Below are 17585 nucleotides of genomic sequence, written 5' to 3' on the forward strand. Positions count from 1 at the left end.
GATCTATATTGGTAGAGGGAGTTTTTTCCTAAAAGAGTTCCCCATGCTAGTGAAATTATGAACCTGAACCCAAACCAAAACAGTCTGAAAGAAGGGGTCATGGGAAACTTGTAGCAGCAAACATTATAAGAAGGGCTGGATTCCTATAGTTTGCTTTCTCTAGGGAGTTCCAGCTGAGCAAACTCATATTCCAAAGAACATTTCTGATGTCCTTACTTAAAGAATTTCCAATAACCTCCAAATTTCATTGTAAAAATTTCAAATCCAGGCTAGTTTTATATGGACTTCACTCCCAAGTGGTCATGTCTTGTTTTCTCTTTGCTTGGGAAAACGCCTCTTATGCTGCCTACCAAGCAGAGGAACAGGCTTGTGAATCTGATTTGATTTAAGGTTGACAAGTTTGGTGCTAAAACTGAGACTGTGCATTCAAGGCTTATGACTTTCAGGCTTTGTAACCTTAGAAAACACTTAGCATCTTCTGTTCAGGGAACCCGTGTTATTCAAGACTTTATGGATGGCTAGCTTCCCAGAAGTTAGTCTGCGAGTGAATGCTCCTTTTCTGATACCTTTACGGAATTCAGAAAATTGAAGAGCAGTTGGGATGAAGAAATCAACAGAGTGAACAGAGAAATAAGGAGGTCAAACCAAAGATAGTTTCCTGTCTTTGAATTGCCTGAGTGTGAGGCTGTTTGGTGTGCCAAGATATCCTTTACTTAGCATTGTGAATAGAATGAATAGAGTGCTGGAAACTTAGGAGGACCTTCATTTGAACACTTCCTCAGCTGTGTGACCCTATGCAAATCATTTAACCTCAGTCTGCCTCGGTTTCCTCAATGTAAGATGTGGATAATAATAACACCTATCTTCTTCAGAGCTATTGTGAAAATCAAATGAAATAATGTGTGTAAAGGGCTTTGAAAGCCTTAAAACACTGTACAAATATAAGCTGTTATATTCTGTCAATACTATTTATGGAATTGGTGCATTGCTGAGGGGTTTACTGTAAATCTTCTTTGTGGAATTTGAGTTTCCTATTCAGTTTTGTTCTGAAATTGGATATGGGCCTACTTGAGGTGTGGTGGGGGTGGGAAAGGATCATTCATTAAGTACTTATTTCTGTGCCAGGCATCGTTTTAAGCACTGGGGATACAAATTCAAAGAAGGTGTTTCTTATCCTCAGGGGGCTTCCATTCTAATGGGTAGCTAGAATGGAAAGGACTGAGCACACTCACAGCAGTATTGTTTGGAAGTGGCCTGCCATGCCAGTCTGGTTCTAGCTAAGAGAAAGTGAAAATTCACCAGAGTCCAAGAGCAGAGTCCAAAGTCCAAAGCAGAGAAAGTGGAATCCACGAAGGTATGTTTGGGGGAAAATGGGGCCGCTCTAAAGGAAAAAAGATAGTTTTAAAATGCCACAAACCTTTAAAAACACATTTTTAAAAAAATGTAAAACATTGACCCAAACATTCAAAATATTCTCATTCACAAGGATATTAGTCTATTTTTAAAATAAGTCACCAAATCAGAATGTTGAAAATGGAACCCCAGAAACTCTCTCACTTTTTCCCAAAAGAGAATCTCAATCTCTCTCTCTCTCCCTTTCCCTCTCTCTCTCTCTCTCTCTCTCTCTCTCTCTCTCTTTCTCTTTCTTTCTTTCTTTCTCTCTCTTTCACTTGCACACACTCACTCTTTCACTCTGAATGTATATATATGAATATGTATGTGTATATACACACACACACACATATATATGTATATATACCTGGACTTATGATTTCATTGGTATAGGGAACTCCTGGTGGGAAAACTCCCTCTATCCATGCACATTGGCACCTATTCTGTTCTGTTACTTAAAGAGTTGATTAAGGGCATCTAGAGATTTAGTGACTTGCCTAGGGTCACACAGCAGGTACCTTTTGGAAGCAGGACTTAAGTTTGTAGCTTGAATTTTGAGACCAACTCTCCATAATGCCAGGCTGCTTCTCTTGAAAGTCATTCCTAAAGCCTTAGTATTTGTGTTGATTATTCAGTCTCCTCAAACATCTTTTAGAAATGCCTGTGTTTTCTATCCAAAGTAATTTTGCTGCATTTGCCCCTTTACTTTAACTTGCCTTCCTAAGATTATGTAATCTAGAATTGGACTTCCAGAGGTCTGTATAGCCCAGTATAAAGAATGACTGATTGGGCATCAGAGGACTTCAGTTGAAGTCCCAGCTATGCTGCCTGACTTTGGGAAAGTCTGTCTCACTTCTGTGAACCTCAGTTTCATGATCTGTAAAATGATGGAATGGGATTAAATGCTATCTGAGATTAAAAAAAATGTTGTTGTTCAGTCATTTCGATCCTATCTGACTCTTCATGACCCCATTTGGGATTTTCTTGGCAAAGATGCTGGAGTGGTTTGCCATTTCCTTCTCTATCTCATTTTATAGATCAGTAAACTGAGGTCAACAGGGTTAAGTGACTTTACCAGGTTCACAAAACCTGTAAGTGTCTGAGGCCAGATTTGAATTCAGGAAGATGATATTTCCAGTAAAAATTTTATATTCCTAGTTCAATCCCCCTCCCTCAATTTTGCAAACAAGAGAAACTGAGGCCCAAAGTCATGAGGTGATTTGGCCAAGGTCACACTGATAGTAAGGAGCACAACCACTGGGATTCTAATCCAGGTTTTTGGAATAATGATTTTATGTTCTTGCCAGGCCATCATTGTATTCCTTCCGGATTAACACTGACACACCTTGTTCAACTATGTTTAGTGCCCAAAGCTAGAGCTGGAAATATATACTCCTTTATTTAAAAAGAGATTCTTCTGTGTGACTGTATGGGATAAATGGACCACAGAGTCAAGGAACCTGTATTTGAAACTGAACATACTTTCTAGCTGTATGCTTTTGAACAAGTCATTTTACTTCTTATTGCCTCCAGGAAACTCCCAAACTCAAAGTTAGGGAGAATCTGCATTGATATTAGAGGGATTGAGAAGAAAACACTCAGAAAGGTGGCTTATTTCCATTTTCTCCAATCAGCTGGTATCCCCAGCGATCCCCTCAGTAGTAAATAGTATTTTTGAGGACTGACCCTGCTATAGGCTCATGATGAATATTTTCAAGCGGAGGTTGGTGGCTTCATTTGAGGCTATTAATAATTAGATTTAGTTGTTTTAGTGTGAATCATTTTTACATTCCTGCCAAATATTGTCCACCCGAAATGTGACTCTGGGGATCTTGCTTGAGCCTGGAAAAGTACTGATCTTTACTGGGTAGAATTAGTTTTAGGAATTTATCCATGATGTATAGTTCTCACTCACAGTACGGATATGGAAATTCTGTAAAGCATCAGAGGTGCTTTTTTTGACTTCTAAGAATTGGGACTAAAGGAATTCATTAAGTGAATTTCTCTTAAGGAAGGCATTTTAGCAGTGGATATGAAGTCAGAGGAGTATCATCAGCTGAGAGTGAGAAGGGACTTTGGAGGCCATCTAGTTCTGCCTCTTCAATTTTACAAATGAGGAAACTAAGGCCTACAGAGGTTAATTGACTTGTCCAAGGGTCACATAGTGAGAGAGATAGGACTTAATTCAGGTGCTCTGACTCTAAACCTATTCTGGACGAGGAAAATGAAACCCAAAGAGTGTGAGTGATGAAGCCCAGGTCAAGTAGGTAGTAAGTAGCAGAGTCTGGGGTTGAACCAGGGTCCTCGGACATTGGGTTGGGTTGGGTTCCTTCCTTCCTTCTTTCTTCCCTCCCTCTTTTCCTCTCCTTTCCTTCTCTTTCTCCTTTTCTTATTTCTTTCTCTCTCTTTTTTCCTTCTTTCTTTCTTTCTCTCTCCTTTTCTTCTCTTTCTCTCTATTCCTTTTTCCTCTCTTGTTTTCTCTTTACAAACTGTGTCATTGCAAATGCTTTTTATTTCCTGCAAAGAAGTCCTTTCTTCTGTCCCTGATCTCTTCAACTCAAAAACCTAAAACTGGGATCATATGAGAACTTTTATAACTTATATTACATGATTTCAGACAGATTGTATCTGTTTTCTGAGGACCAATTTAGTTAAATATGGTCCAGGAAGTCATCAAGTAGCCAACCAGCTACTTGGTTGGTGATTTCTTCAGCCATGGCAACCCATGAACCAACCATACATGAACCAACCAACCACCCATACTCTCCCTCCTGTGCTGCCCCCTTCCACTTCCACAGTGGCAGAAAAGGGAGGCTGAGTCTCCTAAGAATCATGTGAGTTTTAGATAACTTATAATCATTAACTTAGCTATTAATTTTCTTTTTTAATGACATTTTTTATTTTCACATTGCCTAAATTTCTTCTTGTCCCTCTCCTCCCCTATCTCATATAACAAAGAATGTTTTTTAAAAGTGGAAGAAGTGGGAAAAATAATTGGCAAAAATGACCAATATGGGAAAAATCTGAAAATAGATACCAGTATATTCCGTAACTGTGGACCTTTTACTTATGCAAAGTAGTGGGAAGAGGTATCTTCTCACATGATTTTGTAACATTTCCATTCCTTTGTGATTGTTCTTTCTGTTTACCTTGTTGTAATCATTGTGTACATTGTTTTCTTGGCCCTGTTCACTTCACTGTGCATTAGTTCATGAAAGTCTTTTATGCCTTTCTGTACTCGTCATTTGTCATTTACTACAGAATATTAATCTTCCATGACATTCATGTACTACAATTTATTTAGTCATCCACTAATCAATGGACATCTACTTTGTTTCTAGGGTTTTTTATTTTTGTTTTTGTTTTTTGTTAACACAAAAGGTGCTTCTATAAATGCTTTGTATGGAGACTTTCTTTTAATCACTGATTTCCTTGAGATGTATGCCTAGTAATGGAATCCCCGGGTCAAAAGGGATGAAAATTTTAGTCAATTTTATTTGCACAATTCTTCATTGCTTCCCAGATTTTATTTTTACAAATTTACAATTTTACCAAAAATGCACTAGTGTATTTGTCTTTTTGCAACCCCTCCATCATCAACTAAATTTTTCTCCCTTCCTCTCTCCCCTCCCCTCTTCTGAAAATGGCAGGCAGTTTGATATAGTTTATACATGTGCTATCATGTAAAACATATTTCCGTATTTGTTATAGTTGTAGAAAAAGAAACAGATGAAGATGAAAAAGAAAAACACAAAGAAGAATAAAGTAATTGGAAAAAGTATGCTTCAATCTGCATTCTGAGTCCATCAGCTCTTTATCTGGATGTGGATAGCATTTTTCTTCGTGAGTCCTTTGTACTTGTCTTGTAACATTGTATTGATAAGAGATGCTGAGTCATTCATAGTTGATCATCCTGATGCTGTGTACAATGTTTTGCTGCTTCTGCTCATTTCACTTTGCCTCAGTTTGTACAAGGCTTCCCAGGTTTTTCTTAAATCTTCCTGTTCATCATTTCTTATTGCACAATAGTATTCCATTACATTCATATAGCACAGCTTGTTCAGCCATTCCTCAATTGATGGGCATCCTCTCAAATTTCCAATATTTTGCCACCATGAATAGGGCTGCTATAAATAATTTTGTATCTGTAGGACCTTTCTCCTTTTTTATGATCTCTTTGGGATACAGACCTCGTAGTGGTATTGCTGGAATAAAGGGTATGCACAGTTTGGATACCCTTTAAGCATAGTTTCAGACTGCTCTCCAGATTGGTTGTATCAGTTCATATCTTCACCTACAGTGCATTAGTGTCACAATTTTCCCATATCCTGGCCACTTATTATTTTTGTCACATTAGCCAATCTGATTGTTGTGAAGTGGTATTTCAGGGTTGTTGTAATTGGCATTTCTCTAATCAAAAGTGATTTAGAGCACTTCTTCATATGCCTACAGATAACTTTGATTTCCTCATCTGAAAACTGCCTGTTCATATCGTTTGACTATTTATCAATTGGAATGGTTTGTATTCTTATACATTTGACTCAGTTCTCTATATATTTGATCAGAGACTCTTGCTGTAAAGATTTTTTTCTCACCTTTCTACTTCTCTTCTAATCTTAGCTGCATTGGTTTTGTTTGTGCAAAAGCCTTTTAATTTAATATGATCAAAATTATCTGCTCTACATTTAATAATGCTCTCTATCTCTTGTTTCATCATGAATTCTTCCCCTCCCCATGGATCTGACAGGTAGACTATTCCTTGCTCTAATTTGATTGCTTCATTGTCTATGGTAGCTTTTAGCGAGATGTAGTTTCCTTCCTTATCTTTTTAGTTAGGTCTATTTTTGCTGTTACTTTGTCTAAGTTAAGGATTGCTACCTTGCTTTTTTTTTTTTTTTACTTCAACTTAAGCATAATAGATTTTGCTTCAGACCTTTACCTTTATTCTGTGTGTATCTCTCTGCTTCAAGTGTATTTCTTTTAAACAACATATTGTAGGATTCTGATTTTTATCTACTCTATTACCTGCTTCTGTTTTATGGGAGAGTTCATTCCATTCATATTAACAGTAATGATTATTACCTGTGTATTTCCCTCCATCCTATTTTCCTTTTGTTTGTCCTCTGTCATCCTTTTTTCACCCTTTCCCACCTGACCAGTGTTTTGCTTCTGTCTACCACTTCCTCTGATCTTCCCTCCATTTTATCAGTCCTTATTCCAACCTCCTTTACTTAGTTTCCTCCCCTCCTATTTTCCTGTCAAGTAAGACAAATTTCTGTATGTATATTATTACCTCTTTGAGCCAATACTTATGAGAGTGAGGTTCAAGTGATGCCCATTGCCCACCCTTTCATCTTCCCCTCTCCTGTAAAAGATCTTTCTCACCTCTTCATGTGAGATAATTTGCCCTATTCTACCTCTCTTTTCCTTCTGAATCTTTGTACTCCTCTTTAGCATCCCTTAATGTTTTTTGTCATTCCCTCAAAATTACCTTATACTCATATTGTCTGTCCATGTATTTTCCTTCTATCTGTACTGTTAGTGTTACAATTTTTAAGAGTTACAAGTATCATCTTTCCCTGTAGGGATGTAAACAGTTTAGTTCTATTGAATCCCTTATGTTTTCTTTTCTCTTTTTACCTGGTTATGTTTCTCTTGAGTCTTGATATTGGATGTCAAGTTTTTGGTTTAGTTCTGGTCTTCTCCTTACAAAAACTTGAAATTCTTCTATTTCATTGAATGACCATTTTTTTCTTTTGATGTATTATGCTTAATATTGCCTGATAGGGGATTCATTGTTATATTCCTAGCTCCTTTGCCCTCCAGAATATAATGTTCTGTGACCTTAATGTTGCAGCTGCCAGGTCCTGTGTGATCCTGATGGTGACTCCCTGATATTTGACTTGTTTCTTTCTGGCCACTTGTAGCATTTTTTCCTTGACCTGGTAGTTCTGAAATTTGGCTATAATAATCCTTGGGATTTTCATTTTGGGATCTCTTTCTTTTTTTTAAATTTTTTTATTAATTTATTTTGATTTATGAATAATCACTTCCATATTCTTTTGAGTTTAAAATTTTTCTCCCCCTTCCTCCCCACTACCCTCCCCAAGATGGCGCACAATCTGATATAGGTTATACGTTTACATTCATATTAAACATATTTTCACATTAGTGATGTTGTAAGTAGAAATTAAAAACAATAGGAGGAACCATCAGAAAGAGGAAACAAAACTCAACAGAAGAGAAAAAAAAATCAAAATTCAGCTTCCATAGTTCTTTCTTTGGGTGTGGATAGCATTTTCCATCACAAGGCCTCTGGAGATGTCTTAGATCCTCATATTGCCAGGAAGGGTTAAGTTTATCAATATTAGTCATCACACAATGTGGCTCTTATTGTGTACAACATTCTCTTGGTTCTGCTCACTTCACTCAGCATCAGACCATACAAGTCTTTCCAGGTTTTTCTGAAGTCAGCCTGTTCATAATTTCTTATAGCACAATAATATTCCATCACATTCATGTACCACAACTTGCTCAGCCATTCCCCAATTGATGGGCATCCTGTCAATTTCCAAATCTTTGCCACCACAAAAAGAGCTGCTATGAATATTTTTGTACATGTAGGTCCTTTTCCCATTTGTGTGATCTCTTTGGGATATAGCCCTAGAAGTGCTATTGCTGGGTCAAAGGGTATGCCCATTTTTATAGCCCTTTGGGCATAGTTCCAAATTGCTCTCCAAAATGGTTGGATCATTTCACAACTCCAGCAACAATGCATTAGTGTTCCAATTTTCCCACATCTTCTCCAACTTTTATCATTTTCCTGTTTTGTCATGTTGGCCATTTTGATAGGTGTCATGTGGTACCTCAGAGTTGTTTTGTGGGATCTCTTTCTTGAGGTGATCAGTGGATTCTTTCAGTGCCTATTTTGCCCTCTGGTTCCAGGATATCAAGGCAGTTTTCCTTGATAATTTCTTGAAAGATGCTGTCCAGGTTCTCCTTTTGATTGTGATTTTCAGGTAGTTCAATGATTCTGATGTTGTCTCTCCTGGATCTATATTCCAGGTCAGTTTTTTTTTCATGAGATATTTTACATTTTCTTCCAATTTTTTCCATTCCTTTGAATTTACTTTATTGATTCTTTATGTCTCATAGAGTCACTTTCCCAATTCTAACCTTTAAGGTATTGTTTTCCTCAATTAGCTTTTCTACTTTCTTTTCCATTTAGCAAATTGTACTCTTTAAGGAGTTGTTTTCTTCAGTGGACTTTTGTATCTCCTTTTCCATTTGGTCAATTCTATTTTTTAAACAGTTTTCCAGACTATTGACTCTTTTTTCATAATTCTCTTGCATTACTCTCATTTCTTTTCCCAATTTATCTTCTCTCCTTGTTATATGATTTTTCAGTTTCTTTTTGAGCTCTTCCATGAGGATCATTCTGGGCTTGAGACCACTTCCCATTTTACTTTGGGGTTTTGCCCATAGGCATTTTTACATTGTTCTCTTTTGAGTTCATATCTTGGTCTTCCTTGTCACCATAACTTTCTACGGTCAGATTTTTTTTTGTTGTTTTTTGCTCATTCTTTTTTTTTGGGGGGGGTGGGTGGGGTTTCCCTTTCTTTTAAATTTGAACTTTGCTCCCAATGTGCACTGTCTCAGGCTTCTTGTACTAGTGGCTACAGGCCCTGGCTGTTTACCTAGTGCTGCACTGATGTTGTTCTTGAGGCCCATGAGGAACCCTTGTGTCTGGTGCTGTGCTGAGCGTGTGGGGTGTGGGTTGGCTGGCACTACTGGAGGCTGTAAGGGTCTGGCAGCTTACCTGGTGCTAAGCTGGGGTTCTAGTGGTGATGTCTGGTGTGTGATGAGGTCCACTGGGGTGTTTCTGCATTTCCAGGTGGCTACAATAAAGCAAGTGTGGTCAGGCCTCTGGTGGCTGCCTGATTGCCCAAGGATACACTGAAGAAGAGTGGGCTGGTACTGGCTGGCCACTGCTTGTTTGCTTAGGCATCTGCCTATTTGCCTGGTAGAGGTCTGGTCACTGGATGATGCCTGTTTTCCCAGGGCTACACTGAAGCACATGGTGGTTCTCAGAGTCTGCTGGTTTCCATGACAATGCTAAGCCACATGGGAGGTCATGGTGTTGACTTCACTCTGCTGGGGCTCAGGATCTCCCACTTGTTTGCTAAGGTGGGGCTTGCTAGAATGCTTCCTGTCTTGGGCTATGGTGCTCCCCTTTCACCAGAGTGAGATGGACCTTTCTTGCTGATCCTCCAAGTTTCTTGGGCTAAAAGATTGTTTCACCCTATCTTTTTGCTGGTTCTGCTGTTCTAGGATTTGTTTTGGGGCTCTATTTTATGGTTGTTTGGAGGTGAGGATGAGAGGTTTATTGCTTACTCCACCATCTTGGCTCCTGGAAATCCTGCAATTCTTTTAAGAACTGTTTGTTCATATCCTTTGATCACTTATCTATCAGGGAATAGCAGCTGTTGATATTGTAAATGAAATATCAGAATCCAATGACCAATAAATGGATTTGCTCCTGGAGCAACTAAAACATCACTTTTTATAATCTTAGTATAATAAGTGAAACCAAAAGAAAAAAGGAAATTTTGGTCAAATGGAAGCACAAGTTTATTACTTAGAAATTTACTGCCTTGAGGTCATAGAATCTTAGAGTTGAAAGATACTTTAGAAATTATTTAGTTGAATCTCTAACCTAAGGTTCTTCTTCTTTTTTATTGTTACAAAACAATTTTTTGCATTTATTTATTTTATTTTTAATTTGTGGAATAAAAAATATTTCTATAACATAGTATAATAGAAAAAAAGATTATTGCACATGAAACTGCAAATCCACTATGTATAGCTTGCTATTCCTTTTAAATATATAATAAAGTTATCATGTAAATATATTTTTCTTCTCTCTTCACTTCCCTGCCCTAGAGATGGTTACTATGAGATACGAATAAATATATTTATGTAAAATTATTCTATTCTATATTTATGTAAATTATTCTTTATTATATTTATGTAAAATTATTCTATCCTATAGTTTAAAATTATTCTTCTTTTTATCAGTTCTTTCTCTGGCTGCAGATATCATCTTTCTTCATTTGTCCTTTATAGTTAATTCGGATATTTATAATAGTCAAAATGATTCATTTGTTCAAAGTTGTTCTAAAAATAATATTGCTATTATTATATACAACATTCTCTTGGTTCTGATCATTTTGTTCTTCATTATTTTATGCAAGTCTTTCCATGTTTTTCTAAGATCACTGATTTCATCATTTCTTATAGGACAGTAGTATCCCATCGCAATCGTAATACTATAACTTGTTCTGCTGTTCCCCAGTTGATGGTCAACCCCACAATTTCCACTTCTTTGCCACCACAAAGAGAGCTACTATAAACATTTTAGGACATGTAAGTTCTTTTCCTTTTTCCCTAATCATCTTTGGAAATAGACCTAGTAGTAGTATTGCTGGGTCAAAGGACACTTTAATAACTCTTTGGGCCTAATTCTAAATTGCTCTCCAAAATGATTAGATCAATTCACATTTCCACTGGTGATGAATTAGTGTCCCAATTTTTCCACATCCCCTCCAACGTTTATTGCTTTCCCTTTCAATCATTTTAGCCAATCTGGTAAGTATAAAATGATATTTCAATGTTGTTTCAATTTGCATCTCTAATCAATAATGATTTGTAGCATTTTTTCATATGACTATAAATTGTTTTGATTTCTTCATTGGAAAACTGCCTGTTTATATCCTTTGTGTTCTTTATCCTGTCACTGATAGGGTGCAAGCTGCCCCCAAAATATGTCAGGCCCCTGTGGAGAGCAACTGTTTCAGGACAGCTCTAGTCTCCAAGGTTTTTTAGTCTTGTAAAATTTTAAAAGCCTTGTAATAGAACAAGTTACATTATTCCAAAATATTTTATATTTCAAATAAACAAGTTTCTGTTTACAAGAAAAGAACATCCAGGTATGATTCAGCAAATTATTGTAGCAGACATGACTATGATGGGGAGTAAATTGCATTTCCTGTGAAATCTGGACTTTAGGTGGGAGGTAGGATTAGGGAGAGAGGGGATAATGAAGGTTATCATCGGAGAAGTAACATCACAATCTTGGATATACGTTGAGAGAACACGGCAGTAGCACTGGAAAACATGAAGCCAGAAAAAGCAGGTGGACTGGATCAAGTATATACATGAAGGCCCATGCTAGGAGAAACAATAGTTTTGAGGGTCTTAGGATGTGTATCAAGAGAAAGTCAGACTTTATTATTATGCACCCTTCCAGAAGGCAACCCAGAGGATGTTAAAGATTACTGACCCACATTCCTTCTTTCCTATTTATACAAAATTTTATAAGGCTCATCTGCATATACATTCAAGGCATCCTTAGTGAAGATATTAGAATGAAACTGGAAACTTTTACAAATGATATTTGGAAATAGGTTGTATTTTTATCCTTATGTAGCTGACTGAAAGCTATAAAGCATAAATGATCCCACTGTGCGTATTGTTTGCCGACTAACATTTGATTTGATAGAGCAAAACATCACCTCAACGGCTCTTCTGTAGCAAGGTTACCTTCCTCTTGTATGTCAAATTTATACCATATTCCTTGAGAGACATAAATAACAGATAACTGTTTGACAACTATCTGCTTATTGATGTGAAGTGTTATATAAGACAAGGAGATGTAGGCAGCCATTGTGAAGGCTATCCATCACAGAGTTCAAACTGAAGAGGGATTCCCTGGAAATGCCGTGGTCTTCTATTTGCTTCATTTGCAAATGACATTGTATTCACTGTATCTAGCCCCAGAATATTGCTGAACCTTCTAAGTGATCTCTGAAAACATTAAAAAGAGTATGGCCTAATTATCTCAACCGGAAAAAAACTGAGGCTGAAAAATGCCTAGTGTTCAGGCCATAATATGCAGTTGAATGGACAACTTATAGAGTGAATCTATCAGTACACATACACATATCACATATATTAATATACATATGTATACTGGTAGCACTGTTATATCTCATCCTGTTTTATCTCTTTACCCCTACCCCTTCCCTCTTTCTCTCCTTTCTGCCCTTTCTCTCTTGTCAGCTCCTCCTCCTCCTCTTCCTTCATCTCTCTCTTTCTCTCTCTCTTTTCTACTCCATTCCTCTACTCTCTTCCTCTTTCTGTTCTTCATTCTCTCTTCCTTTTCCCTTTCTCTCTTCTGTATTCTTTCTTTTCTACTCACCTCCATGTCACCCTCCCACTCCTCATCCTCCTTTTATCTCTCACTTCCTTTTGCCCCTTTTCCTCTTCCCCACAAATGGACAATAGGCTGGACTCAGATGTATTACTTCTGGGGAACTATGAGTCCAGGCTTTGTTTTATTCCGAAACAAAGTCCCATCTTTTTAACAACATTATTATTTTGATGATTCTGAATAACTTGGAGTCTTGGAATCCAAAAGCCAATGAAGGGATGTTTGGTGGGTGTGAATAAATTCCAACACATTGCAAACAAGGAATTATGCAGAAAAAAATAGAAAGAATGTCCTTCAACACAATTCAATTCAACAAGCCTTTGTTAAGTATTTATTATGTGCTAGCCACCATGCTAGCTGCTGGAGATATAAAGACAAAACAAAACAGTTCTGGCCCTTAAGTAGGTTACATTCTACCTGGGTGCAGGGAAGTAATATTTGTTTTGGGGTTAGCTGGAAGTTTGGAATTAATACTTAAGTGGATATCTTGCCATGCTTCTTAAAATGAATTTTTACCTTCCACTGCCTCTCTCTGCTTTATGAAGTGATACTGCTCATGATTTTTCATCATCCATAGGATATGTTTTTTGTCATCTCAAGGAGACATCCTGCTATCACTAATATTTTAGGAGTCATTAACATAAAATTTATTTTATTGAAAGTTTTTTATAGCTAATGATAGAATATGGTTTTAAATGGTTTGTTAATAATATTTCTAATGCTATTTTTTAGTGTTGAACTATCCTTACATCCCTGACATATCTGCAGTGTGGTAAAAATAATTTTTGGATGTGTTGATGTAATTTGTTTGCTAGTATTTTACATAGTAATTTTGCATAGGTATCTATAGAGATGTATAAAGAAATATGTCCTAGTGGATAGAATTCTAGATTTGAAGCTAGGAGAATCTAGATTCAAATTTTGTCTCATATGCTTAACTAGCTTTGTAATTGTAGACAAATTAGCATCTCTGGCCTTCAATTTCCTTATTTATAAAATGAGGTTGGGATAAACAGCCTCTAAGATCTATTTCGGGTCTAAATAAATGATCTCATGTTTTGCTTTTCCATGAAAAATCTACTCTTTGTAATTGAAATTCTGAAATTTGACAACTAGATTTTTGGCAGACTTGAATTTAGGTTTCTTCTCTGTTGACATCTCTAAATCTAAAATTCTATAAATTCTTATTCCACACAACATCATTCATCTGTTTTAAAAATATCTCTTTGAAAATTTCAGGGGGCAGCTAGGTGGCACAGTGGATAGAGCACTGGCCCTGGATTCAGGAGGACCTGAGTTCAAATCCAGCCTCAGACACATAACACTTACTAGCTGTGTGACCCTGGGCAAGTCACTTAACCCCATTGCTTAACAAAAAAGAAAAAAGAAAGAAAATTTCAGGTATAATTTTTCAAAATATATGACATCTTTTCTTTCTTCACATTTTTTTGTAAGACCAATAATTCTCAGGTTGTCCCTCTAAGCTTTAACCCCTGACTCTGTTACTGTAATTTGTATTTGTTTTGAATTCCCTTTTAGTTGTACTTTTCTTTGATTTTGGTTCTACAATTATTTTGGTGTTTGTAGTTTTTCTTCCTTTAGGACTATTCTAGTCTTCATAGATCCTACCTTGTTGTTATACTTGGACACCAGGTTCCTAGACTGAGTCTTTAAATCATCATTTTTTGTTTTTCTTTCATTTATTTTGTATGTCACCAGAATACCTGGAGCACATGGCCCACTGTGAGAAGATCTAAGGGTGTTCTTATTTCTGCCTCAATACTTACTGAAAAAGCAATGATTTTTTGAGAGCAAGTACAGTTAGTTACCTGAGCTTTTGTCTATCTTCCAGAGGTGGCTTTGGTGCCTTAAATTGCAATATAAAATACTAGTTAAAACCAGAATACTAGTTAAAACTAGTTAAAATGAATCAATTAGAGAATTGGAAGATCCCCGGAGTGTTTTGGCATTTTCAGAGAGTTAATTTTTTAAAAATAGTATATATATATATATTTTTTTCCAAATTACATGTCAAGGCAATTTTTAGCATTCATTTTTACAAGATTTTGAAATCCAAATTTTTCTTTCTCCCTTCCTCCTCTCCTCCCCTCCCCCCTTTTTAAAATGAAATAGATTATGAATGTGCTATCATGTAAAGCATATTTCATATTAGTCACAGTTGCTAAAGAAGAAACATGTCAAAGGGGAAAAAAAGCCATGAAAAAGGATAAAGTAAGTGAAAAAAGTATGCTTTGATCTGCATTCAGAGTCCATCAGTTCTTTATCTGGATGTGGATAGCATTTTCCTTTGTGAGTCCTTTGTACTTGTCTTGAATGTTGTGTTGCTGAGAAGAGCTGAATCACTCAGTTGATCACCACACAAAGTCACTGTTACTGTGTACAATGTTTTCCTGCTTCTGCTCATTTCACTTTGCATCACTGTACATCAATTTGTACTAGTCTTTCCATATTTTTCTGAAATCTTCCTGTTCATAATTTCTTGTTGCATAATAGTGTTCCATTACATTCATATACCACAGCTTGTTTAGATATTCCCCAATTGATGGGCATCCCTTCAATTTCCAATATTTTGCCACCATGAAAAGGGTGATCTCCAATATCAAGACCCAAGAGAAGCCTAGAAAGAGAATCCCTTGTGTTTTCATTTCCCCTTTTCCCTTTCTAGGCTTCTCTTGGGTCTTGATATTGGAGATCATTTTTTTTTTTGTTCAATTCTGTGCTTCTCTTTATGAAAGCTTGAAATCCTTCTATTTCATTGAATGACCATTTTTCCCTTGCAATATTATGGTCAGTTTCACCAGGTAGGTGATTCTTGGTTGTAGTCCTAGATCCTTTGTAGTCCTGGGTAATCCTGATTGAGACTCCCTGATTTTTGAATTGCTTCTTTCTGGCTATTTGCAGTACTTTTTCCCTGACCTGATGGTTCTATAATTTGGCTATAGTGTTCCTTTGAGTTTTTATTTTAGAATCTCTTTCCTGAGATGATCAGTGGATTCTTTCAATGCCTATTTTGTCCTCTGGTTCCAGGATATCAGGGCAGTTTTCCTTGATTTCTTGGAAGATGCTATCTTCCTTTTGATTATGGCTTTCAGGTAGTCTAATGATTCTGATATTGTCTCTCCTGGATGTATTTTCCAGTCTAGTTGTTTTTCCAATGAGGTACTTCACATTTTCTTCTATTTTTCCATTGTTTTGATTCTTGTTTGATTGATTCTTGATGTTTTATAGAGTCATTAGCTTTCACTTGCCCAATTGTAACTTTTAAGGAGTTGTTTCATTCAGTGGATTTTTATATCTCCTTTTCCATTTGGCCAATTCTACTTTTTAAACAGTTTTCTTTTTCCAAGCTGTTGACTTTTTTTTCATAATTCTCTTGCATCACTCTCATTTCCTTTCCTAATTTTTCTTCTACCTCTCTTTTATGATTTTTAAAACTCCTTTTGGAACTCTTCAATGAGTTTTTTCTGGGTTGAGACCACTTCCCATTTTTCTTTGGGGTTTTGACCAGAGGTGTTTTCACATTTTTCTTCTTCTGAGTTTGTGTCTTGGTCTTCCCTGTCACCATAATAACTTTCTATGTTCAGATTCTTCTTCTTCTTTTCTTCTTCTTTTTTCTTCTTCTTTCTCTCCCTCTTCCTCTTCCCTTTCCCCTTCCCCTTCCTCCTCTTCTTTCTCCTCCACTTCTTCCCCTTCCTCTTCCTCCTCTTCCTCTTCTTCTTCTTCCTCATCTTTTTTGGCCTTTTTCCTTTCTTTCACAACTGAGTTCCACTCCCAGAGTAGAAGGGGCACTGTCTCAGGCTCCTTGTGCCAGGGGATATATATCCTGACTGTTTACCTGGTGCTTCACTGATATTGCCCTGAGGTCTATGGGGGGGACCTGGCTGTGTGGTGCTGTGCTGAGGGGGCAAAGTAGGGGGTGGCTGCTGCTGGAGACTGTAGGGGCCTGGCAGCTTACCTGGAGCTGAGCTGGTGTCCTAGTGCTGGTGTCTGGTATGTATTGAGGCCAGTGGGATGTTTCTGTGTTTCCCTGAGGCTACAGTGAAGCACATGGAGCTCTGGTTGCTAGAGTATGCCTATTTGCATGAGGCTGTGCTGAAGCATGTGGTGGTTCTTGGAGCTGGAGTCTGCCCATTCCCCTCACTATGCTGAGCCATGTGAGGGGTCCTGGTGTTAGTTTTTGCCTGCTCCACTGCACTGGGGCTCAGAATTTCCTGCTAGTTTGCTGAAGTGGGGCTTGCTGGGACACTTCCTGTCCTGGACTGTGCTCCCCTTTTACCTGAGTGAGACCTTTCTTGCCAATCATCCAAGTTTCTTAGGCTTAAAGATTGTTTTACCCCATCCTTTTACTGGTTCTGCTGGTCTAGGATTTGTTTGGGGGCTCTATTTTATGATTGTTTGGTGGTGAACATGGAAGAGTTACAGCAATTTATTGCTTACTCAGCAATCTTGACTCCTGGAAGTCTCACAGAACTAGTCTTGAAATCTTCACACACACCTTGCCTTCCCCCCCGCCCCCATCACCTTCCACTCCCATCCAACAACTGTGATGTAACAAATGTGTTTTTAGCTTTGCTTCCCATTTCTACCCTGGCTGTGACCAAGAATTAAGTTCTCCAGGATGTAAATAATTAAGAAAGGTTAAAGTTTCTCGCATGTGTAAATGGTGTTCATAAAGTAAAACATTTGACTGTGGGAAATGTTACGGTTTTTGTAGCTTCTACATATACTACATATTATTTACCAAATGCTTATAATGTGTCTATGATATAGTATATTGTTTATATTTTCTTGAATGATTCTGACTTTTCTACATTAAGTGAAGAATAATTTAGGAATACAGGCTTTATTCTGGATGGGAAAACTTTTTTCCTTTTTCTTTCTTTTTTTAAAATTTTCTTTC

At 37.2% G+C, this 17585-nt stretch overlaps 1 protein-coding gene across 2 annotated transcripts in view; it reads left to right on the forward strand.

The window, feature by feature from the left end:
* Positions 1 to 17585, forward strand: part of IL15 (interleukin 15) — a 142067-nt gene that overhangs the window by 25339 nt on the left and 99143 nt on the right. The window contains exon 2 of one of the 2 annotated variants that reach the window (XM_027867009.1): positions 1181 to 1354. The exons of the other annotated variant lie outside the window; for it this stretch is intronic. The gene's annotated coding sequence lies outside the window, so the exon portion shown is untranslated. The remainder of the gene's footprint in view (positions 1 to 1180; positions 1355 to 17585) is intronic. 2 annotated transcript variants of the gene reach the window in all.

This window comes from Vombatus ursinus, unplaced genomic scaffold, assembly GCF_900497805.2.
Source record: "Vombatus ursinus unplaced genomic scaffold, bare-nosed wombat genome assembly UNPS02014784.1, whole genome shotgun sequence".
Taxonomy (NCBI): domain Eukaryota; kingdom Metazoa; phylum Chordata; class Mammalia; order Diprotodontia; family Vombatidae; genus Vombatus; species Vombatus ursinus.